Raw genomic sequence first — 17,647 nt, forward strand, 5'->3', positions numbered from 1 at the left:
AGTATTATTTTTTATGTAATCTTTATTTAATTTTTACTATTGTAATTTACTATTACCATTAATATTAGCCTATTATTGTTGATGATGATGAACCAGTAGCCTAAGAAGTGATAGTAAAATCAACATTTCGGTGTTTGATCCCTTTTTAAAAAAAAATCATTTAAAATGCCACTAAACCACAATTATATGTTTTCAAGTTAATTTAATCAATAAAGAGACACGAAATAAATTACCCAGCATGCTCAGCCTCCATTTTAATGTGGGACACCGCTTGTCAATAATGTGTTTTTGAAATTCCCACATTTGAACATGAGGCTGTCTCCGCCCTGTGCGGTGATCCCGGCTGGTACCACAGCGAGCGAGCGGGTCGCCCCGGCGGATCCAGAGTACCAGGTGGCTGAGCCGAGCTGAGCGGCGGTCCGGCTCCGCTCCGGGCTCACCTCCCGTTGGCTTCTCCTCCGCGCAGAAATCCGCGACACATTTTGTCAGCAGCCACCGAGCATGGGTCCCTTTGGTAATAGAATAGCCAATGTAATTTGACACTTCAACTTACTGCGCTCTCTCCGAGTCTATTCAGTTACTCACCCACTGACGTTGAGGCCGTTCTCAGTGGCCGTGAGGGGGGAAGATATTTAAAAACAAGAGCCGAAAATCACCGAGGACTTTCTCCGCTTGATAACCCGGTGAGTAGCTGCAAACTTAACGTCGCTTGTTCCCGGTGTCGCGCTGCGAGGCTCTTGTCTCGGGAAGGTTTTGTTTCCACTTTGGCTCAGATTGTTTCTCAACAATAGAGTGACCACTTGAACTGGCACTGAGCGGCACGTCGGAGCATGTAATAATAAACGGCAGCTTTTTATTTACTACCACGCTGCCCTGTGCCGTCGGGATTGAACCGGCGGGCTGCTGAGCAGGTTGTGCATTTCGTTAGTAACAGATGCCGCGCTGATCTCCAAAGCGTCGGGGCTTGGAGGCTACATTGTAGCAGCCTGTATGCATTTTGCTTGCAGAATGAATCATTCCGCTGTGCGTGTGTCTCTGTGCGTGTGTGTGTGTGTGTGTGTGCGTGCGAGGTCTTGCTTTTTCTTTTCTTTTTTTTTTCTTACCTTTGGCTTCTGATGTGCACATGGTTTGTCTAATGTGGATTTAATGCCGCTGATACATGCAAGCTGCAGAATAACTGTGGACAAGGCAAGACAGCGGCCGCTGCAGCGCCCGGATTATCCATTTAGTGCCATGCTAAATGTTTATTTCTGGACTTTATTAACAGCGACACATGTGTACAGCATCATGTATCGGTGCATTTATGTCACAGCCTGGAGTTATCTTGCTGCTGTAGGTCATCATTGCTTGCTAAGGGTTTAACAAGTTGACTCCCCAAAATTCCTGCTGTCTCAATATGGAACCAGTTGGGAGTGAGGGGGCCTCTAATATAGAACTGGGCTCCTTTTCTTGCTTGTACATCTGTCCAGGAAGCAAAAGGCATGGCCAAGTGGAAAAAGTAAGCTAGACTCTGCTGCCTGATCTGCTTTCCTAACCGTGATCGAGGCGAGAGAAGGAGTGTGTTTCTCCCATATGTATGTATGTATATGTGTTTATATACACACTTAATTTCTGCTTCTAAAAATCCCCAGTTTGGGGGCATCAAGCAGGCAAACAAACACACGTGCAGATGTTTCTTGTCTTTTTCTGGTGAGATGTCCAGGAGAGCTCTTCCTGTTTTTGTTATGTTGCTGAAAAGTTCATTCTCCTCGTGTCTGCTTTTAGCCGCATCTGAATTCTGTCCCCGCACAAGCCGACTTGTTTCGACCCGGCCGCCGAAGCTCATGTAAAACTTCTGTGGTGATGCCAGTTATTGAGCAGGCTCAGTTGCTTGTTTACATTTCTGTCATGTCATCCGTGGGTCTGTTTTCCATGCAACCGTTTGAGCTGGGTTCCTCGACTCAACTGGTTGAAAAAACTTTTAGATACAGTCTTGATGCGGGACGGGAGGCTCAGTCAAACTAGGAGGGTGCCATCTTCATGCACCTGGTCGCTGGATTTCCCTTTGCTCAGATCCCTGCACGGGCCGCCCCCCAGTCCCTGCACGCATCACGAGCACTGGGTGACAGCATGTGTGATCAATAGCTGATTCAGCTCCATTTGTGTGGGGAAACTTCAAACTTCCAGTGGCTTCACAGATTAGGATGGTGTCAGACAGAGGAGGGGTGGGGGGTTCTGTCCCGTCCCGTCCCCTCCCTCCAAGTCACCCCATCTCTGAGGGGCCCCAGGTTGGGCTCCTGAATAACCATGGGGCAGAGCCCACCAGGCTGACCTTCTTCTATTCAAGTTGAGGATGTTGAAACACCAGCCGTCAAACAAAAGACACATTGAAACAGAGATCTGCAACCCAGCACGTGTGTCTGGGGGCTGAAGTAGACCATTTATTAACTCTGAGGTTCCTACTGACCAGTGAAAAGCATCCGCACATAGTGAGGCAGAATACAACTGTAAAAGGACATTCAGCTGCTTCTGACTCAGATTAGTGAACAAAACCTCAATCACACATATCTTTGAGACACTGAAGCAAATCTTTTTCTGGTCTGGACTGCAGCCAGCCTGAGGTCTCTCTCTCTGTGTCTCTCTGTGAGTGTGTGTGTGTGTGTGTGTCACTGTGGGTTGACAATGGCAACACGTTTTCAGCGTAGGGTGGGAGTTTGTGCTCTCGCCTTTCCACCCACCCGACGAGGTGAGAGTGAAGGCGGAAGCTGGAAATGGCTGTGCCACATGGGAAATTATTCAACTCTCAGATCAGAGAGGACACACAAGAGGCCTCATTACCTCCAGCAGCACTGCCGGCCAGCCTGAGAGGAGACTGAGAGCTGGTGTGTCTCGGCCAGCCACACTCTCCTACTGGTGCATTATCTATATGCTGCATCTGATGCTCCTTTTTTGTCTGAAAATATTCCGGAGGCCAAAAAAAAAAAAAAAAAAAATGATGTGCAGTGTCATCGTACACCCAAACAGTTAAGAGATAAATATTGCTTTGTGAAATGTGACAGTCCAGTCAGCTTTACAGCAGCTAAAATAAACCCATTCCCAGAGGTTTGCAGCCTGAGCCTCCTTTTACCAACAATATGTGCTTAAGTAGCTGGTAAACAGGGCTGTTAGATGGTGTATAATGTCATAATGTTATTGATTCGGCTTGGGAATTCCAGTTGCGGCGAGCAGCTCCCGCGTACCGAGAGCTCTCTTAAGCTCACTAACAGGAAAAAAGGCGAGTGAGCAAAGCGACCGACTGCTCTTCCTCCGCGGTCAGAGCCTGTGGGAGGTTTGTGTAGGTTTCGCTCAAGGTTCTTTTTGTGTTGTCTTTGCTTGACAGAATAAACTCCTGGGGATGAATCACCCCATTGGTATGACTATTTTCAATGAGTAAGGAGAGAGCAGGCCTTGGCGCTCTCACTGCAGGAAAGTGTGTCACTGGGCAGTTGTAGCAGCTTAATCTTGAGGTTTACTTTGGTGTCAAACAGCACTTCATTTTTAATAATCCTATTATTATGGTACTTATGAGCAATTATAACATTGTAAAGGGTTATTTTGATACTGCAGGACCTCTGGTGGTGAGATCGTGTGGTAGAAAGAAACTAAGCAGATGTATCCAAGCACTTAGTGTGAATTCCCGCACCATGTTTCAGAGGTAAATACTGAGCATTTTAACTAAGCTCCATGTGTTGGCAGCCATAGTGACAAGTTACTTTGCAGACAGAGTTTTCATTTTATGGAATATGTTGTATTGTTATATTGTTGTATTGTTATAAGCTAGTGTTTTCCAACCTTGTGAAGAAATCATTCGTAACCACTCACTTCTACTCACTTTGTCAACGCTTCAGTTGCACCTAATCATGAAAAAAATAAAAATAGAATAAAATTCCCAGAAAATCTTAAGATGTGATGAACTTTACCTAATGATGAAGATCAAATTTTTACCAAAAAACATCAGTTCAGATGATCGACAGTGGGCAGGATTTTTGTCCACAAGACTTTCTGCAGTGCAAGTGATTTTTGGTGGGCTTGCAACCCGTTTTCACAGGTTAGTCAGGAATTCCACCAAAGAAGTGATTCATTGGAGTGTGATTATCTAGGATTTCATATGAAAGATTGTGAAAGACAATCAGAATGAATAATATAACGTGTGGAGAAAAACCAGTTATTTTATTCTGTCCTATCCTGTTGCTCACCTCATGACCCCTCAGGTTGAGAACCACTGGGTTAAACTACAGTGGACAGGATAAAGAAGTTCAAGAAGAACATTAAAATTCTGCTTGTGTCGGTAATCCTTGAGTACCTTTTTGCTGCTAATACACTTGTATTTTGGTGTAATGGAGTATTTCTGCATGGCGGTGTTGCTAGCTTAATTTCAGCGAGGGATCCAAATTCTCCTTCCACCACTCAGAATGATAAAGTAGGCACATGTGTGTTATTCTGCATTCCTCATGTGTGTGTTTGTGACGATTTGTGACGCTCCACCTTGGGTGACACGGAGCTGCAGTAACATGTGTACTGTGCAGATATCCACCGAGGGGTTTTATGATGGAGAGAGTGGTCGGACCGTACCTGTCAGCTTGACTGTTGACTGTTAATATGAAGCTTCTATTTTCAAAACACAGCTCAGGGAAAGGGAATCTGTGTGAGTGTGTGCGTGTGTGTGTTTGCGTCCTTGCAGGAGGGAGATATGGAGCAGAGTGAGGGATGGGAGAGGTGCTGGGAGTGACGCCAGACCACACATCATTTAATCATGTTAGAGTGTGCAACCACTTTGTGCATTTTTTCGGTTGCATCGGTGCTGGGAGTTGTTATTGTACAAACTGTGCGCAGAGTGAGGGCTTGACAGGAGGGAAGACGGGATGACAGTTTGATGGCGAGAAGAAAAATCACCCGCATTTTGAGGTCTGAGATTTGTCAAATTGGAGATTCATTTCAGTTTTATGAGCAGAATATGAGGATAAACGTCATGTTTTTGTTCCCGGTGCATCTTGGGGAAACGTGTGGAGGAATCTGAAGCAACAGCATTTGAAACCACTTAAAAGTTGAGTGTGTGGAAGGATGGCCATTGTGCATATTAGCATTGGATTTGAACGTGTCCTTTTGGCTTAATCCCACTGTTGACTCGCCTGCTAAGTACTGAGCGTGTTATTTTTGCTCTTTTTAGGGAGCCCCTCTCTGCATAATCTCACTTAATCTAATCCATCCCCCTTTATAATAGACTGGGAATGATGTGACTTTCTAGAAAAAGCTTTAGTGTAGATCCATACTAAACAGACCGGTGTGCCGGTTGCTTCCCCAGCCCCTCTGGCAAAGCTCTTGTGAAAATGCAAGTGACCTCTGCGGCCCTTGTTAGTCTGAACAATAGGCCTGCCTCCTGTTACAGCTGCAGCCACGCTGGAGGGGAAGTTAGCCGGAACAGAAAATACACATCTTGTGATTAATAGGTCTAAATACTGTATTTTTGGATTGTTCCCATGCCTGCTTGGCACATCAGGAAAACTCCCTCTTTATTTAAAATATCATTCATCTGCAGGATTTAAGGCTGCAACTGATGTTTATTATCAGGATTGATTATTCTGCGGGTTATTTTCTCTATTGCGTGGTAAATTATTTTGTCTATAAAACGTCCAAAAATAGTGGAAAACGCCCGTCTTCAGAGGTCTTGTTTTGTCTGACCAACAGGCCAAAGATATTCAGCTTGCTGTTATGTGTGACAAAGAAAATCGGGAATTTGTGCTTAAATTTGACTCAAACAATTGACTTATTCTCAAAACAGTTGCAGATTTATGAAAATATTTTGTCATTCTCTTGTTCCAGATTCTAAAATGTGAGGATTTACCACTTTAGTTCACTGGAAATCGAAAGTCTGTGGGTTAAAACTAAAGCGAGCTCGTTGAAGACGTCACCGTGGGTTCTTGCTACTGGTGATGGACATTTCTTCACTATTTTCTAGTATTGAACGGACTGAACAATTCATTGATGATGAAAATTACAGAGTAAACCACTGTGTGCACATGATTTGTTAAACTGAAGTCATTTGTGCTCAAATGCGGCTGTGAGGGAAAGAAAATCTGAAATTAAAATGCAATTAAAATCAACGAATACTTTTGTTTACAGTCTGTTGTCGTCAGCAGGGTTTTAGAGTTAAAGTTAGATTGCCACGATAGTTGTGGAGAAAAAAAAACAAAAAACTAGATCCAATCTGTGAGTCTTAACCCTCGATGGATATAAATGGAGCTTTTGAGGCCCCCAGCAATCGCAGGCTCATGCATGTTGAATGTGACATGCTGTGAAAAACATACGCAGATGATGTCACAGCGCAGCGCCGCAGTGTTAAGTGTAAATGAAAGGCTCTGAATCATGAATAACATCCGGCTTCTCAAAAGTCTCAGCCTCTATAAATTAAACAGGGTCCAACCCAGGAACCCTGAAGGGTTGTCGAATCTTTGCAGCATGTGATGGTGTTTGCGTGGCAGACATATTTTCCCTCTTAAATCTCAGTGTAGACTGAGAAACCAGCAGCTGCTCTGGAAATTTGAAAATGTCTCAAGAGGTGTAATCTCACTATCAAAAAATGGGTGCTGAAAAGAGTCCTGAGGGGCTCTGCTGAAGTATCACAGTGTCTAGTGTGCGCTCTGGAGGGTTTTTCTTTTTTTTTTTCAGGAGAGAGAGAGAGAGAGAGAGAGATCCACACCTCTGATGAGTAATGAAGGTGATTCTGAGCAAGTGGTGGAATTACATTCAACAGAGCCCGGGGGTGGGGGTCCATATCTCATTGTTCTCTGACAGGGAAAATTAACTGGGATTTACTAATACACAGGGAACGTCCTTCCCCCCATTCTCTCTCGCTCTCAAAGAAAAGGTCTGAGGGTAATCTCTTTCCCCAGCAACACCCCTTTTTTTTTTTTTTTTTTTTTTTTTTAAACCCTCCCTTACCCATCCATTTCACCCCAAACACAAATGTCAGACTCTTTCAAGTTTGCTATCAAGATGTAAAACACAGGTAGATAAAATCCCCAGCATGTTGCACCGTTTTCTCATTCGTCTGTTGCCATATGTCGACAGACAAGAGGCTTCTATTTAAATACTGTTTTGCATTTCACCTGTTTTCGCTTTGCATAGTGACTGAGATGACCCGAAGTGAAAAGGGCTTGCTGAGCTTTCATTCTTACAGGCTTTGATTTTTAGTGACGGTTTTTTTTAATCACTTTTTATTCAATGCATGGATGCCTGGATTGGTATGTTACGGGTTAACACTCAAAACTCAGGACTCCTTGTGTGTGGTTTGATCACATTTGATTCACATGGCGTCAGATTCTTGCTGGTTTCAGCCTCTTAAATGCCTCATAATAGTTGCTTTTGTCTGTTTTATATTACTGATAACTGAATAGCTTTGAGTTTTGGACTGTTAGTTGAGTAAAAAACAAGCTCTCTGAAGATGTCACCTTGAACATAAATTCTAATTGGTGCATGGAAACACATCTTTTATGGCCACCAGTAATGTCAGTCAACTTCAGGGTCTCTACGAGACAAATAGCTGATAAAGAAAAGGGCTTTTTGGGACTCTAAATGTAGAACTGTGCCTGAGCTATAACAGAGAAAAAGTCCCTGTTCAATACAAACTCTCTTCAAACAGCAGCAATGATTCATTCTAGAGAGGAAAAAATGACCATCACAAGTTCCCAGAGCCTAAGGTGAAATCTTCACATTGCATGTTTTGTCAGACCAACAGTCGAAAACCTCAAAATATTCCATTTACAATTACATAAAACCGAGAAAAGCAGCAAATACTTACATTTGAGAAGTTGGTATTTTCCAGTTACCACCGGAGCTTAAACAGTCTAGTTAAATAAACGTGATTTTGTCTCTTCGGGATCAGATGTCACTTTTTTTTTTTTTTTTTTTTTCTCTCTCTCCATCCTGCTCAAACAAAACTGCTGTCACTGATGATGACTCGCAGACAGCGGTGACACCACACCCACTGCCTGTGTGTCAGCTTACACTGTACCCTTATTCTAACACGGTGTCTGCGTGCGGTCGGTTACCCAGGTGCAAGGCATGCATCATGGACCGGAGCTGATACACTGACGTGACAGCTGTGGGCAGTGAAAGAAGACCATGAAAGAAGTCTGGGTGGAATACATTAACCCTTCACATCTGATTGATGCAGTTTGGGTCAAAAATCGCACCCCTACTGTTCTACATCTTACTCTTTTCAGTGATAGCGATATTTCTTTTGTCCATACTGGATATTAATCCTCACATTAGACCCTTTTTTCAGTGTAATGCAGGAGGTTGTTGTCTGTAAGTGCAAATGCTAGTAGCTGAAGTAGCATGGCGTGTTGCAGATTTGCCACAAATTAAGCAAATATAGACTAAGAAACTGTGCTCAGGTGTAGCCAACAGCTAGCTTTGCCTCTCCATGGCAACATAATACTTCCTGTTTACATCACCCAGAGCATAATGGGAACTCTGGTGCCAAAACTGCATCCGTACATGCACCAAAAATGGAAATAAGAGCAGAAAAATCAATAGGAATGATATAATCCATCATCCCATCCACATGGTGCTTATGTTCCTGGAACACTGACACTCTCCTCTATCCATTCATACACAGCCGTGCGCTACGTGATGAATACCTGTGGACATAGAGGCGAAAAAACTCAAATATTTTCAAATTTCGTCCACTACATGGAAAAGTGTCTGGAGACTGTATAATGCAGCCGACATGTCAAATGAGGACATTTCTGACACCCACAGGAGAGACGCACAGTGGCAGCGTCATAAGCCTGGCAATAAAGAAAGTGATAATAAAGTGTTAAAAGGATAATAACTTTACTGGTGAGCGTGTCTCTGACCTGAGATTTCAGGACATGAAATGTGCGTTTGTGTATCTTCACAGCATGTAGGTGACTAAAAATATGGCTTGTAGCCACGTGCGCGGCTGTCCCAGCGGTGCCTTTAAATAACTCTTCTGTAAACACATCCTGTCTGTTTCCTTATGCCCCTCCGCTACCCCCACCTCCCATCCATCCACCCCCCGCCCCCCGCCCCCCACCGTCCGGTCGCTGGCGGGCTGTCCCGTCCTCAGCGGCGGTCTTCGGGAAATCAACAGTTACCGTGGCGGCAACAGCAATTTGTTTCACACGCTAGCAGTAATCACAGATATCATAACGACTGCTACTGCTGCTGATGATGCTAAGTAATTGGGCAGCGTTGTTTGGTTGTAAACACGCAGAGAGACACACTTCACACTCCTATTTATAGGTGCAGATTGCATAAGCTCTTTTCAAACAACAGGGTGTTCTCACTTTGTCAGTATCAAACAGAGAAAAGCTGTAACTGACCAGATTATTTTTGCACACACGCACCCCTTGCTCCTTCTTGGCAAACGGTGTGTGGCCCAACGGGTTCCACGGCTTACAAAAATGTTGACGGCGGACGCTATTTTTGACCATCTGCTCTAAAAGGAGGGCATGTTTGAGTCACAGACGCTGTGGTGTGAGGCTGTGCCCGAGATGTGCCTGGCATGTGGAGAGAGAGAGAGAGAGAGAGAGAGAGAGAGAGAGAGAGAGAGAGAGAGAGAGAGAGAGAGAGAGAGAGAGAGAGAGAGAGAGAGAGAGAGAGAGAGAGAGAGAGAGAGAGAGAGAGAGAGAGAGAGAGAGAGAGAGATGGCTCACCCGAGGGCCCAGCATCCTCCATGTCGCCATGGACGCACACAGTGTGCGGCTGGTTTCACTAATGTGTGTTACATTAGCATGAAGGGTGATGGGGGGGTGGGGGGGTGGGGGTGCTGAGGGCTAGGATTGGGGTGGGGGCTGATCCTCCACATCTTGGACGAAGAAGAAGAAGAAGAAGAGAGAAGATATCCTTCTTGACTCATGGTGTAAACATCGTCAGCGAGATGAAATAGTCTGAGGTCAGAAGTGTCTCAACAAAAGTGTCTGTGTCTCAATCCAGCTCCGTCTCCTCTCTCGTGTGTGTGTGTGCGTGTGTGTGTTATTTGTGAGGTAGGAATGTGAAACCTAATCTGGGCTGGCCAGGGGGGGTTGGGCACAGTGGGTTTCTTTTGGAGAATTACCCCTATGTGTTGCCACTTCTCGGAGAGTTTACGACTTTGTCAGAACGGGGGAGTCTTGCTGCTACACAACTTTGTAAACAACTTTTATATTTTCTTTTTTCTATTTACTGCCCTTACAAAAAATCCGCCAGTGCTGAAACACCATTTCAACCTGTTCTATCCAACCTGAAACATCTCAAATCATTTTCCTTGATTCTAGTGCAGCTTTATTCTTCACTCGTTTTTTAAGACACAAACACCAGGCATTCTGCCTTCACTCAGAGACTTTCACATTCACATTTTCACTTTCACATTTTTCTGGATGATTTCATTATTTTCTTGATAAAACCATGAATCATTTCATCCATAAAATGACAACGAATTGTGAAAAATGTCCATCCCTGTTTTCCAGAATCCAAGGTGATGTTTTTAAGTCTTGTTTTATCAGTCCAAAACTAGATGATATCCAGTTAGCAAAATATCATAAAAAATGCTTGTTGATTCATTTTCTGATGCTGATCACTTTGTGTTGCTCTGCGGTTTCGCTTGACCTTGGATGTTGGAGGTCAGGCGGGACATCCAGCCACAGTTAACCACCTTCCTTCTCCTGCTACCAAGACCTTGCTACTTGGAGCACAGAGGAATCTATCGTGTTGTAATTTATTTATTCTTTGCATCAGCTGATCTTGAGGAGCAAATTGGGAAAGCTAATTGCTCGAGGCTGCGTATCCTCCACCTCCTTTGTGTGGCGTCGACAGACACTTCCTTCGGAGGAGGGAGGTGGGGAAGATCATGTGAGCTGTAATTATATTTATGTTGGGTCCCATTCAATCTGTCACAGTAAATTTTGCCCGACTTGTCATATTGTAAATCATTACAGCGGATTAAATGCTGGTTATGAACTCAAAAGGCCGGGGAAGGATTCCCCTTTTTTTTGTCCTTGTGATCGCTGTATTTGTTTGTTTCTGACAAGCTAGCTGTGATGATATTAGCCGTACAGTGTTTCCTGGATGTTTCCAATAAATTTTAATTGGGAGGAGAATGGGTAATGTCACTGGCGTTTGCTTTGAAGAAAACCCCTTTCAAAAGAGCGGGCAGCCTTCCAAGAGTAGAAGAATGCCTCTGACAGCCTTCATGTTTCACAAGCCATCCTCCACTCTTTTTTTTTTTTCTTTTCTTTTTTGTTTTCTTATTTGTCTGGGATCAAAGACGGCGATGAGCAGCGATGGAAAGTTTCTGCCAAGTGGCTTCTTTCAAACCGGTGCAGGTCAAAAAAAGAAAAAAAAAAAAAAAACCCTTTGATTCGTCTCAATCAGCTGCTCAGTGCTGAGGCAAGAGAGACTTTCTAGTGACTGATGAAAGAGTAATAATCGATCTCTTCTGAAACACTTACCATCCAAACTTGGACGGATGGGGATTGACTGTACACTTGCTCGTAGCAGTGCTCGGCTGACACAATATTATCCGTAAATATCCTAATTATTAGTTCAGTCCCTCATTCATTAGCGAGTGGCACGAATCATTGCTCCCAAATCACTAAAAAGATTAGTTCAGAATGAATGAACTTTTCATGCCGCTCACACTTCCTCTGCTCTCAGACAACAATACTATTGTTAGGCTTCATTTTCCCGCTCCCCTTCATGAATTTCCGGCAGTTAGAGTCAACTTACGGTGATGGCTTGTCATACATGCGTTCTGCCACCTTGACTACACAAAGACTGCAGGGCGGGAGGGAGGGGAGGTTGTTGCAAAAGCCTCACATGTCTGAGCAGTTGCTTCATTTGTCTACAAAATGGCTTGTTTGGAGAAGCCCTGAATGTTGCATCCCTCGATTTGTATGCGAATCACATCTACCCAAATAAAGCCTCAAAAAAATTTCCCTAATGTTCACTGCAGCAAAGTCGCACTTCAGCCTTATTTATGCCACCGTCTATACCTGCAGACGTAATTTCATCCTTAATCTTTTATAGACGCTCTTAACTTGCTATATATTATGGATTTGAGCATGGCAGGAGTTCTAAGAGGGAAAGTATGAATTATTTGTGTCATTACTTTTGCTGCTGATAGGAAATGTTTTGCATAATAAACAGCCGAGACAACAAGTGAAAAATTAATGAGCAATATTTTCCAAAGATATAGTTTATGTTGCATGCGGTGTGATGTTTGCTAAAGAAAAAAAAAACAAAAAAACCCAAACCACACTGTTCTCTTTGGAGTGATTGTCAACCATCAATTTTCATAATGTCATTGTTCAGCTACTGAGTATTTGTTTTCATTAATCTCCGCAGTTTATATTGTCATGTAAATTTACTCTACGAGAGCCTCGCTACACTCGGAATCTTTAAGTACAATGAGGATGAAAGCCAAGAAGGCGAGGCTCGTATCAGCCGGGTAGGATATTGGAGAGGAGTAGTCCACACTTTGCTGAACTCCCAAAGCTTCTTTTTTAATATTTAGCTCCTGTCAGTTAAAATCAAAAAAGTTTCTCACTTTCTCTAAAGCTCAGAGAGAGAGAGAGAGAGAGAGAGAGAGAGGGAGAGAGTGGGAGAAGGGGAAACTGCTTCACGGGTGAAAGCCCTCGCACATGAATATTTAATGGTTGCATTTTAACCAGAGTCATAAAATCCAAGAGGATGTGGCTGAAAAGAGAGCAGTGAGGAGTGTGCAAAGTAGGCTACATTGTTTCTTTATAGTCTGAGCTGGATGCCTCTGGATGAGCTGGATGTCATCTAACTCTTTTTTTTTTTTTTTTTTTTTTTCTGGCTGCATGGCGAATCAAATATGTGGATTGTGTCTGGCTAATTTAATGCTCGGGCCATGTTTGGCAACGTGTTGCAGCCTGTTTTTGCAGGGTAAGCAACTTGTTCTACAGCAAGATGAAGAAATCTTGGACCTTAAGGGGCGAAATTGAAAATGTTTCATTCTGACACTTCCTCAGTGTACTCAGGAAAATGGATTTGATTCACTTAATCCATTTGGCCAGTTGACCAGATTTAGAGGCAACATCTATTCAATACACATCAATTTTAGCTTAATGGAGTTAGAGCCAAAAAAAAAAAAAAAAAAAAAAAAAAGAAGGGGGGGGGGGATCTGTGGATATTTAATATGCAACCTCTCCTTCTTCTCCTCCTTCTAGTCTCGTCATGCATTTTTAAAATTCTGTTCAGCCCTCCGCTGAGCCAGACTCGCAGCAGACAGACACTGAGCTGATTGTTAAGTTTGATAAAGCTCTGTATTTGTGCATAGTGGCGTTATTTTCGTGTATGTGAGCTTTACTTCACCAAGGTAATCATTTGTCATCCAATATTGAATCAAGTTAAATGGACTCATAAATTGCAATCACTTAACTGGGCCCAACTATAACGTTTGATATTGCTTCGTGGAAAAGGTCAGCCGGCAGTGGATCAGGTTCCAGCAACACAGATAATTCAGTTGCCTTTTATGAGTCTTTTTAAGCTCAGGAAAAATCAGCCAGGCAAGGCGACTGTTACTGTACTTAACAGCAGCGGCACAGGATACGCAGCGGCTACTGTTTGTGTTTTCTAACCTTAGATATGCTTAATGCAATGTTTAAAGTGTGTGTGGTTGGCAGGTTGCAGATAAACCACAGTGGATGCCCTTAAGGGAAACACAATAAAAGGCTTCCCCCCACTGAAAGGTCCAAAGTGCAGTTGTCCACTCTGCACAGCAACAATGGAGCGGTTGTGCAAACGGAGCCATCAGTGGCGCTGGCAAGCCTGGCAAACCAGCTTATCAGGAGGCAGGGTGCACTGAGCAGCGGGCGGGGTGGTGGTGGTGGTGGTGGGGGTAAGAGGGGGTTAGAGTGCATGTGTGTGTCTTAGTGTGTGTGTGTGTTTTTTTTGTGGCGTTTAGTGGCACACAACCTCTCAGTTCATTTGGAAGCTGGGTGCTTGTTGAAGCTGCAGAGACACAGCTGGGGTGGGGGGGGGGGGGTGGACGGACGGACAGACGGATGCTTCTACGCATGGCCCACAACTCGGTGTGAATATATGTGCTTGCATTTGTGTGTTTATAATGTGAACGCTGCTAAACAACCCCAGTAAAGGGATACTCCAATGAAAATCTTTCTTTGTGAAATCTATTACACAATAATAAAAAGAATATTCTTCAATGAATTGGATCGCACAGTGACTCACGTCACCACAACACAGTTCCACTGAATCCTGGCCGGGCTGCAACAACTATTAGCATTATTGATTCACATGCTGATTGTTCAATCAATCATTTTGTCTATGAAATATCACAAAAAATAGTAAATAAATAGTAAATAAACGCTCATCAAGGTGATACATTCATATTACTGCTTGTTTAGTCTGACCAACAGTCCAAGGAGGAGCTGGAACCACGTTAATGTTTGAAGTGCTTGCTTGAAAATGACAATGCTTCTGTGAGGGAAGTGAGACTGACATTAAGGAAAAGGCTCTGATCTTTGAGGAAGCTCTCAAACAATCCAAGCAGCATGAAGAAATCTGCCGGAGAACTAATCCCCCGTGAACATTTACATAATGTTAAATCTTTGGTAAACAATACGAGAATTTACCACATGAGGAGGAGGCTGGGATGGCAGATCAGCGCAGCAGAGCTGAGGCGAAAAGTCGAGTAATCGGCTCGCTGACCGACGGGAAAAATAATTAGCGAGGATTTTGATGATTGATTGATTGATTGAATTGATTTTTCAAACAAAAGTGCCAAACATGGTTTAAATTTTTAATTTCAGAAGATTTAGCTGCTTTTTTTTTTTTTTTTTTTTTTTTTTTTAACGGGAGATTAAATATACCTTTGGATTGTTGATTGGTCAAACAAAGCAATTGAAAAATATCACCTTGAGACATTGTGATTGGCATTAATCAAATCAAAGATTATTTGCTTAATCAAATAGTTATTAGTTGCAGAGAAGTGTGCTGCAGGTTACAATGACCCTTCTCCGCACCTGCAATATGAATATGAATGGAGATTACTAGTCAGCTGGTAGCCAACCACCTGTGAATGAACCACTGATTTCGAATCATTGTCCAGTCTGTTGAAATAAGGGGCAGCTCTCAAAAGTTAGTTTTTCCATTGAAATCCACGAGAAACTGCTGAGCTACTTTTTGTGTATGTTACAATATATTTACATTGAAACATTCTTTTAAACTCCCTCCCTTACGATTGCACCGAGCAGATGCTAAATGGCTCTAAGGCTGCGTCCACGTTACTACACAGCAAGGTAATTTAACTCCACCACGGCTGCTGGCAAAGGCAACAAGGTCAGTAACACGTGTAATGTGTCACTCATGTTGCATTCACCACTGGTAGTTGAGGCTGATAAGACCCAATCAGGGAGCGACCGTGGGTGTCCATGCCATTGTTTCCGACGGTGTTTGCTCTTGCCGTTCCAGACTACAACGCAAACTAAAACAGGTCCAGCAGCATTTCCAAAAGTCTCTGTTTTAGGTGATCGAAATCTCCGGAGCAGTGTGGGCGTCAGGCGTAAACATAGCAACAAAAAAAAAAAAACGCGTCTTAAAACTAAAACGCAGTAGTGTGGAGAGGAGGAGGGGCTAAGAAGGCAGAAGGTTGTCAAAGTGTTCATATTTACATTACTTTGCCAATCACAGTAATACATTTCCCACTCTCTGCTTTCTGAGGCAAAAACTGTAAAACCAAATGCTTGTCTGTGACACTGATTTCAAGCAGCGCAGTTTGTTGGTGGCAGATTTTTTTTTTTTTTTTTTTTTTTCTTCCTCAGAGTTGTTTTGAGGTGCTGGAGGAATGTGTTGTGTGCTCAGAGAGTTTACTCACTTGCAAGATAGTCTGTAGTGCTTTCACAGCATTTCCTTTGGGACACAACACTTGGGGGAAAAAAAAAGTGAAGTCTCAAGGTGCCTGTGTTAGGCTTTAGATGTGACTCAGGGTTGGTAAATATTTAGAGAGCAAACATTTTGATACCAGCAGGGATTATAGTTGAGGGAAACATGTTTTTCTAAGAATGTAAATGTCAGCATATTGCGAGGCATAATGCCACAATTTTTTTATTTTAATGCCAGTCTCCAAAAAAAACCAAAAAAAAAACAAAAAAACAGCAGTTTAGAAACGCAAACCCCACAGAGGAAATCAGATTGTTTTCCCAAGTCCAGCTTATTTTGATGTAGCTCGCCCACTGAAACTCATTCTCTTTGTTCAAAAAAGCCGACCAATTCATCAGCGGGGATTGTTGCCGCCCACAAACAACCAACATATTTGTTCTGCTGCTTCACCTTGTTGGCTTTGTAGAGGGAAGGTGCCAAAGGTGGATGTTAAACATGTCAAGTGCTATCTGCCTCATTTACTTGGTCACTGAATATTCATGGGCCTTGATACTGGTGTCAGCCTTCAGCCAGCCGTGCAGAGAACCAGCAGCAGCAGCCTCCACAGTCGTCAAACAAGGTTGATCCTTCCACATGCGACTCCATCCACGCCTGTGTCTACCCACAGATCCTTCTTCACGTCACATGTGTGTTTGTTTTCAAATGAGGTAGTGGTTTTGCCCGAAGCTGACAATTGTTTCCCCTTCCAATTTGCGTGGCATGGGAGGGATGCTGTGCTGCTTCGCGCTCTGAGGCGCTCTGGGACGAGTCGGCGAAGGCACCCCGCGAAGAAGAGAAGGGAGGAGGAGGAGGAGGAGGAGGAGGGAGGAGAGCGGGTATAACCCCGTGTTCTGCAGTCATGCCCATTTACTCCCGCTGACACCTCCGGGGATGCGCTCTGACCTCTGCAGGGATCTTGCTCCCTCTTTACTCGCGCTCATGCGTTTCCTCTCTGCTCCGAGGAAACCGCACCAAATTCCTTGTGCATTACAAGAGCTTTTTGGGAGGCCCCCGGTCGCAGCTCGGCCTCGTCTAGACTGCTGTGACTGGTGTTTGGCAGCACCGCCAAGCTGCGGTGTGGGGTCAGACTCACTTAGCATGGCAGCGGAGATTGCAGTGGTTGTCTCATTAAATATATGTTTCCTGTGTTAACATGAAAAGCTCATGCTCTTTGTAGTTCCTTGCCTCAGATGAAAGGCACCCTCTACAGGCTCTACTCTTTCAGAGCTTGACACTGTCAACATGGTTAACGCTGGAGATTAATAATTTGCAGGGTGTTGCAACGAGATTTGGGCAGCGGTGGAAGAAGAATTCAGACCACAATGTTAAAATACCTCAATACAGAGCCTATAAGCCCTGCTTTCAAAACTTTACATGTGTCCAGTGGTGGAATGTGGCCCAATATATTTACTCAAGTAGCCTACTGCACTTAAGGTACTCAGAATTTACTGGAGTGTTATTTTTTTCATGGCAGTTTATACTTAGACACCACTACAGAAGGAAATATTGTTTTTTTTTTACTCCGCTGCATTTAGCAGCCACAGGAACTTCACAAATTAAGCTTTTCACTATGAAGAGCTTGTAAAATATGATGCTTTGTTATAGATTCTGCCCACACAGTTCATACAACAAGACGTTAGCAAATCAATTACTCGATGGACAAGGAACTTGAGATGCTATTTCTGTTTTCAGGCAAAAATGCAAAACGTGTAATTTTTCC

At 43.5% G+C, this 17,647-nt stretch overlaps 1 protein-coding gene across 1 annotated transcript in view; it reads left to right on the plus strand.

Annotated features, from left to right (window-relative positions):
- The first annotated feature begins 547 nt into the window (after positions 1-547).
- The window catches only part of LOC139608463 (zinc finger MIZ domain-containing protein 1-like), a 110,015-nt gene continuing 92,915 nt past the window's right edge, over positions 548-17,647 (plus strand). Inside the window, exon 1 of the mRNA XM_071462248.1 lies at positions 548-683. The gene's annotated coding sequence lies outside the window, so the exon portion shown is untranslated. The remainder of the gene's footprint in view (positions 684-17,647) is intronic.

The sequence above is a fragment of the Trachinotus anak genome, unplaced genomic scaffold, assembly GCF_046630095.1.
Source record: "Trachinotus anak isolate AG129_WGS33_773 ecotype Australia unplaced genomic scaffold, CSIRO_AGI_Tana_v1 ptg000025l, whole genome shotgun sequence".
NCBI classification, from domain to species: domain Eukaryota; kingdom Metazoa; phylum Chordata; class Actinopteri; order Carangiformes; family Carangidae; genus Trachinotus; species Trachinotus anak.